The sequence below is a fragment of the Carya illinoinensis genome, chromosome 8 (assembly GCF_018687715.1).
Source record: "Carya illinoinensis cultivar Pawnee chromosome 8, C.illinoinensisPawnee_v1, whole genome shotgun sequence".
Taxonomy (NCBI): Eukaryota; Viridiplantae; Streptophyta; class Magnoliopsida; order Fagales; family Juglandaceae; genus Carya; species Carya illinoinensis.
The window spans coordinates 25888219-25894746 of record NC_056759.1 but is presented as its reverse complement, the minus strand read 5'-3'; the positions used below and the strand labels follow the sequence as shown (position 1 = coordinate 25894746).

The 6528-nt window shown below is 39.4% G+C and overlaps 1 non-coding gene across 1 annotated transcript; it reads right to left on the bottom strand.

Annotated features, from left to right (window-relative positions):
* Window positions 1-4580: 4580 nt before the first annotated feature.
* On the bottom strand, window positions 4581-4687 carry LOC122274789. The gene has a single exon (XR_006228333.1). It is a non-coding gene; the product is annotated as a small nucleolar RNA R71 (small nucleolar RNA).
* Window positions 4688-6528: the final 1841 nt, after the last annotated feature.

Sequence of the window (6528 nt, the reverse complement as noted above, 5' to 3'; positions counted from 1 at the left end):
GACCGGCTGCTGCATGTCAAGAACCACAAAATCCACTGGGTAGTAGAATTTGTCCACCTGGACCAACACGTCCTCTACAATACCCCTCGGTATCTTAACTGATCTGTCAGCCAACTGTAGCATGATGGTGGTCTTTTTCAGCTCACCCAATCCCAACTGCTCATATACTGAGAACGGTAGTAAGTTCACACTACTCCCCAAATCAAGTAAAGCTCTCCCAATGCGTGATTCACCAATCATAATGGAAATGTTGGGAGAGTCGGGATCTCCAAACTTCTGAGGAGTCTCGCTCAATATCAATGCACTAACTTGCTCCGTTAGGAAAGCTTTCTTCTTCACATTCAGCTTCCTCTTCACTGTGCACAAGCCCTTCAAAAATTTTGCATATGAAGACACTTGTTGTATAGCATCTAAGAGTGGAATATTGATCTTCACTTGCTTGAAAATCTCTTGAATCTCCTTGTGATACTTGTTCTTTTGGGCAGCTGCCAATCTTTGAGGATAGGGAACCACAGGTTGGTATCCCTTACTAGTCTCAACATCTGCACTCACAGGCTTCTTCAGCTCTAGTCTCACTACCTCTGATTCTTTCTCAACTTTATCAGTCTCTGTTACATCTTCAGGTGTAGGACCAACTACCTGTGTGTCTATAGGCATCTCTGGTTGGGGAACTTCCTTCCCACTTCTCAAAGTAAGAACTGCCTTCACTGTCTCAATAACATCCCCTGAGACATTATGCACTTGCTGTTGTTGTTGGCTATATACCTGAGGATTAGGCTGAGGCTGTGCTGGAAATTTCCCTTTCTCTAGGGTGCTCAAGGTTGTGCTCATCTTATTAATAATGCGTCGCAACTCATTTATGGCCTGAGTGTTCTGATTATTTGTGGTGGCCTGAATCTGCATGAATTGCTAAAGTGTATTGGCCATTTGAGCCATACGGTCATCTAGAGTCTTCTTTGCAGATGATGAAGGCTGAGAACTCTGTGCAGCTACATGAGGCTGAAATCCAGGAGGAGCTACATAAGGATAGCTCTGAGGATTCTGATATGGTGGATACTGGTGCTGAGGAGCACCCTGATTAAATGGCTGCTGCTGAGGTGGTGGGGACCGACCAGGCTGATCATTTCTCCATGAGAAATTTGGGTGATTCATCCACCCCGGATTATATGTGTTGGAGAAAGGCTGATTTTGTGCTCTATTAACCCAGTTAGCGGATTGCATCTGCTCAGACCCACCTTCTTGAAATACTGGCATAATTGGGCAATCTTGGGTCTTATGGTTTGAGTCAGCACATATAGAACATGCCTCTACTACTTTCACAGCCTTCACTTTTTCCATTTCCATGACCTCTAGTCTTCTAGTCAATGCAGCTATTCGGGCTTGAACATCAGTGTCTTCTTTAAGCTCATATCTAGCCCCTCCAGAAATAGCCCTCAGTGGCTGTACTGCTAATAGAACTTGATCAGTACGAGTGTTCTACTGTTGTGCGCTCTCAGCAAGGTAGTCAAAAAATGATAGAGCTTCATCAGGTTCCTTGCTGAAGAACTCCCCATTGCACATTGTCTGAACAAACTGCTTGCATTCTGGAGTGAGACCAGTGTAAAAGTAGCTCACCAACCTCCAAGATTCAAAACCATGATGTGGACAAATGTTCACCAAATCTTTAAATTTTTCCCAACTGGCCTGAAATGTCTCATCAGGTCTCTGATTGAACTGGCTGATTTGCTCTTGCAAAAACTGAGTTCTCTAAAAAGGAAAAAAATTTTGTAAGAATTCACGCTGCATATCAGACCAACTAGAAATAGAATTAGGCCTCAAAGAATTAAACCAAATCTTCGTTTTATCCTTTAAAGAGAAAGGAAATAAACGAAGTCTAATGAATTCATCAGTAACAGCCCTAGTGATAAAAGTAGTGCAAGCCAACTCAAAATCTGTCAAGTGCTGGTAAAGACTCTCAGAATCCATCTCGTGGAACTGAGGTATCACTGACATCATGCCATGCTTAATAGAGAAATTAGGTGCATTTTTAGGTAAAACTATGCATGAAGGTGTAGTGGTGCGAGTGGGTTGCAAATAATCCTTAAGAGTGCGTGGTGCAGGTGCAGCCATGTTTTCTGGTTCAATTTCAATTTCCTCACCTGACTCACTTATAGAAAAGACAGAAGAGCTATCTATCTCCAAACTGTGTATACTACTCTCAACACACGATGTGACTCTAAGCAACATATTTGAACTGTCTCTCACCCATGACATGAAACATCAGTTTAAAGAGCATAACAAAAATAACGAGTTTAAATTTAAGCTAAAATACTTTCCCCGGCAACGGCGCCAAAAACTTGACTCACTCAAAAATGAGTAACACTAAAGCTATCCTAAGTGCAGGAGGATGTTGTGTAATAATTAGGAATAAATTCTTAGATCGTCTCCTCAGGGAAAGTTGCTTAAAAATCAAACTCGTTGAAAAGGGTGAAAAACTTCACAAAGAGAAAATAAAATGATGGTATGTGCAATGGATGGAAAAGGGTACTAGTCATGGACTAGATTCATGTTTTTAGATTTTGATTGTCGGATTGGAATGTAAAGGACTAATAGATTAAACTTAGAAATTAATAAAACTAAATTAAGAATTAAACTAAATTAGGAAGTAATTGACAAAACATGCACTGAAAATTGAAAAGCCCCAAAATCAATGTTCTAGGGTTCTGATGACTTGCAAAATTTCATATTGCAGAATTTACAAGATCGCTCGAGCGGAGGCTTTTGGCCGCTCGAGCGAATTCAGGCAGATTCAAACACTCGATTGCCGCTCGACAGGGAGCTCGAGCGAGTTGCTGGAAAACAAAGATCGCTCAAGCGGAGACATTGGCCGCTCGAGCGAAATCAGGCAGAGTCGAATGCTCGACGTGCGCTCGACACCCTGCTCGAGCGAACATCGTATTTTGACAGAATTAGGGTCTTCCGCCGTCAGACCATATAAAAGAGATTTTTCACTCTATGGCCGAACTTTTGACTGAAGAACACTTTTTGGGACTGAAAAACACAGCTAGAAGGATTCAAATCATCTGTTTTGGAGAGGGAATTCCAATTATTGCACGTACGTTGGAATCATACACGAGCACGGATGGGAGAAAAGCGTTGAATCGTTCCCTTGAGCTTTTGAAGACGAGTTGCGGCTGCAAGTAGGATTTTTCAGTGTTTATTTTCTTCCAATCTTCTCAGAACAATTATGGTGAATTCGTTTATGTTGAATTCCATTTCTAGTATGACCTAAATTTTCTTTATTCTAGGAAAACGATGTATCGTATTTCCGAACTATGCTTGATTGTCTACGTTAATTTAATGCAATTCTCTCTTTGTTTATCTGATTTATTCTGAGTTTATTGCTTCTAATTAACTGGCTATTGATTAGATGATAAGTAATCTTGTGATTTGCTATCAAAAGAGGGAATCATAGGGTAGATCTTGAATATTTCAGCATAGGTAAGTATAGAGATCGAAAGACCTGTATGAACCTATGTAGTAATTAAATCATTGATCTTATTGCTTTCTTGATTATTAAATTTGCATATTCTTGTGTGAATTGATAAACAAGAGTCATTTCCAATTGACTATCGAAAGAGGCTTTTGGATGAATTAGAGATTTGCTAATAGATAAAAGAGAATTAAGTTAAGTTAGCTGGATGAGAAAAGCATAGTGAAGAATTAGGTGAAATCGATTTCCTAGAAGTTTTCTTCTCCATTAAGTTGATCTTCGAACATCAGTTTTATTTCCTTTGCATATTTCTCTTTGAGTCGATTTTAGTGTAAATTGCAACTACAAAAAAATCTTAGTGATTCCTTTAGATAAAATCAAGTTTAGTATAATTTTGGTATTTGGCAAACGTAAGGTACCAATCCCTAAGGACGATACTCTTCTTATTACTTTACTATAAAACTACGATACTGTGCACTTGCAGTTTTGCACCGGTCAAGTTTTTGGTGCCGTTGCCGGGGATTGGTTTATTCTTATTCTTTTTGTCAATATCGATACAAAGTAATCTTGGTTTTAATTTAGAATTTTGTTTTAATTTGTTCTACAGGTGTGTTTTTGAGGTTGGATGCGCCGTGCTAGATCTCGTGATATTATTCCTATTGATCTGGAGATTGAAAGAACTCTTAGATCACTAAGAAGAAATAAGATACTAGCCATGGCTGAAGAAGATCATGAGGCACTGCCACGCACCTTAAAGGACTATGTACGGCCAGTTGTGAATGGAAATTACTCGAGCATAATGCGCCAGCCAATTAATGCCAACAACTTTGAGCTCAAACCAGCTTTGATTAGCATGGTGCAGCAGACTCAATTCAGTGGATCGCCACTAGATGATCCCAATATTCATTTGGCAATGTTCTTGGAAATTTGTGACACTGTGAAGATCAATGGTGTTACTGAAGACACCATTAGATTGAGATTATTTCCTTTTTCTTTAAGGGACAAGGCTAGAGGTTGGCTACAATCTCTACAACCAGGAAGCATCATTAGTTGGCAGGACATGGCTGAGAGGTTTCTTGCTAAATTCTTTCCTCCTGCAAAAACAGCCCAACTCAGGAGTGAGATTGGCCAGTTCAAGCAAAATGATTTTGAGTCACTCTATGAAGCGTGGGAGAGGTATAAAGACTTGGTTCGACATTGCCCACAACATGGATTGCCAGATTGGTTGCAAGTTCAGATGTTCTATAATGGGTTAAATGGGCAAACTCGAACTATAGTTGATGCTGCTTCTGGTGGAACTTTAATGTCGAAGACAGCTGAGGGTGCTACTACCCTTTTGGAAGAAATGGCCTCAAACAACTATCAATGGCCAACTGAGAGGACTTTGGCTAAGAAGGTTGCGGGAATTCATGACTTAGAGCCGATAGCAGCCCTTTCCGCTCAAGTAGCTACTCTATCTCATCAGATTTCAGCCTTGACAACACAAAGGATACCACAAAGTACAGAATATGTTGCATCTACAAGTATAACAGTTCCAAGTAATGAAGCGAGTCAAGAACAAGTTCAATATGTCAACAATTGGAACTACAACTATCGTGGTAATCCTATGCCAAATTACTATCATCCAGGGCTTAGAAATCATGAGAATTTTTCATATGGAAATACGAAGAATGTGTTGCAATCTCAACATCCTCTAGGATTTGATAGCCAACTAAGCGAGAAGAAGATGTCACTTGAGGATGCCATGGTTTCCTTTGTTCAGGAGACCAATGCAAGGTTTAAAAAGACTGATTCACAGTTGGACAACATTGAGACTCATTGTAGCAATATGGGAGCTGCTATAAAGAATATTGAAGTGCAAATTGGGCAACTAGCCACTACCATCAATGCCCAACAAAGAGGAGCTTTTCCTAGCAACACTGAAGTGAATCCAAAGGAACAATGCAAGGCCATCACACTTAGGAGTGGAAAAGAAATAGAGAGGTCACCATTAAAGGAGAGCAAGTCCACCCCTACAGCTGTGAACAATGGCCAAAGCAAGAATAAAGTAGAAGAAGAGGAGATTGTTAATAATACACTAAGAGAGACTGACATGCCTCCAGCAATTTCATTTCCTGACAATTCTCCTATTCTCTCTACTCCACTTTCTTACCCTCAGTGTTTTCAAAAGCAAAAATTAGATAAGCAATTTTCTAAATTTTTGGATATTTTTAAGAAAATTCACATTAATATTCCTTTTGCAGATGCCTTGGAACAAATGTCAAATTATGTCAAATTTCTGAAGGACATCATTTCCAAGAAGAGATGGTTGGAAGAGTTTGAAACAGCGATCCATTAAGTATCCACGTGGAATCATAGAAGATGTATTGGTAAAGGTGGATAAATTTATTTTCTCTGCTGATTTTGTGGTGTTGGACATGGAAGAAGATGAAGAAGTCCCACTAATTCTTGGCCGACCATTCTTGGCCACAGGAAGAGCTTTGATTGATGTTCAAAAGTGTGAGTTAACATTGAGAGTGAACAAGGAAGAGGTTTTGTTCAACATTTACCAAGCCATGAGAATTCCAGAAAAGCCAAGCACTTGTTTTCGGGTTGATGACATTAAGCAATGTGAAGAAAAGGCCTTTAAAGAAGATGCACCAGCCAATCACCTAGAACGAGCCTTGCAGCAGGATACATCACTTAGCAATGAAGTGGAGAAGAAATGTACACTTATTCCTCTTGGAGATCCCAATTGATGATGATTGAAAAGTCTGGCTGTAGACTTTAAAACAAGCGCTTATGGGAGGCAACCCATAGATCTATCTTTCATTCTTTCATTTATTTTATTATCTGTATTTATTTAAGTTTTAATAAATTGGTTTTTGATGCAGGTTTATTTAGCATGAATAAAGAGCTGAAAAAATTTTTAACTGCGGAAGATTCATCATGCAACCAGGGAAGTTCATTTTATTTCTTCAATCCTTTTTACTTTTGCATTACAATGAGGATATTGTTTAGTTTAAGTTTGGGGGTGTAAACTCCTATAGTCATTTGATCCTCTTGTTTTCTAAGTC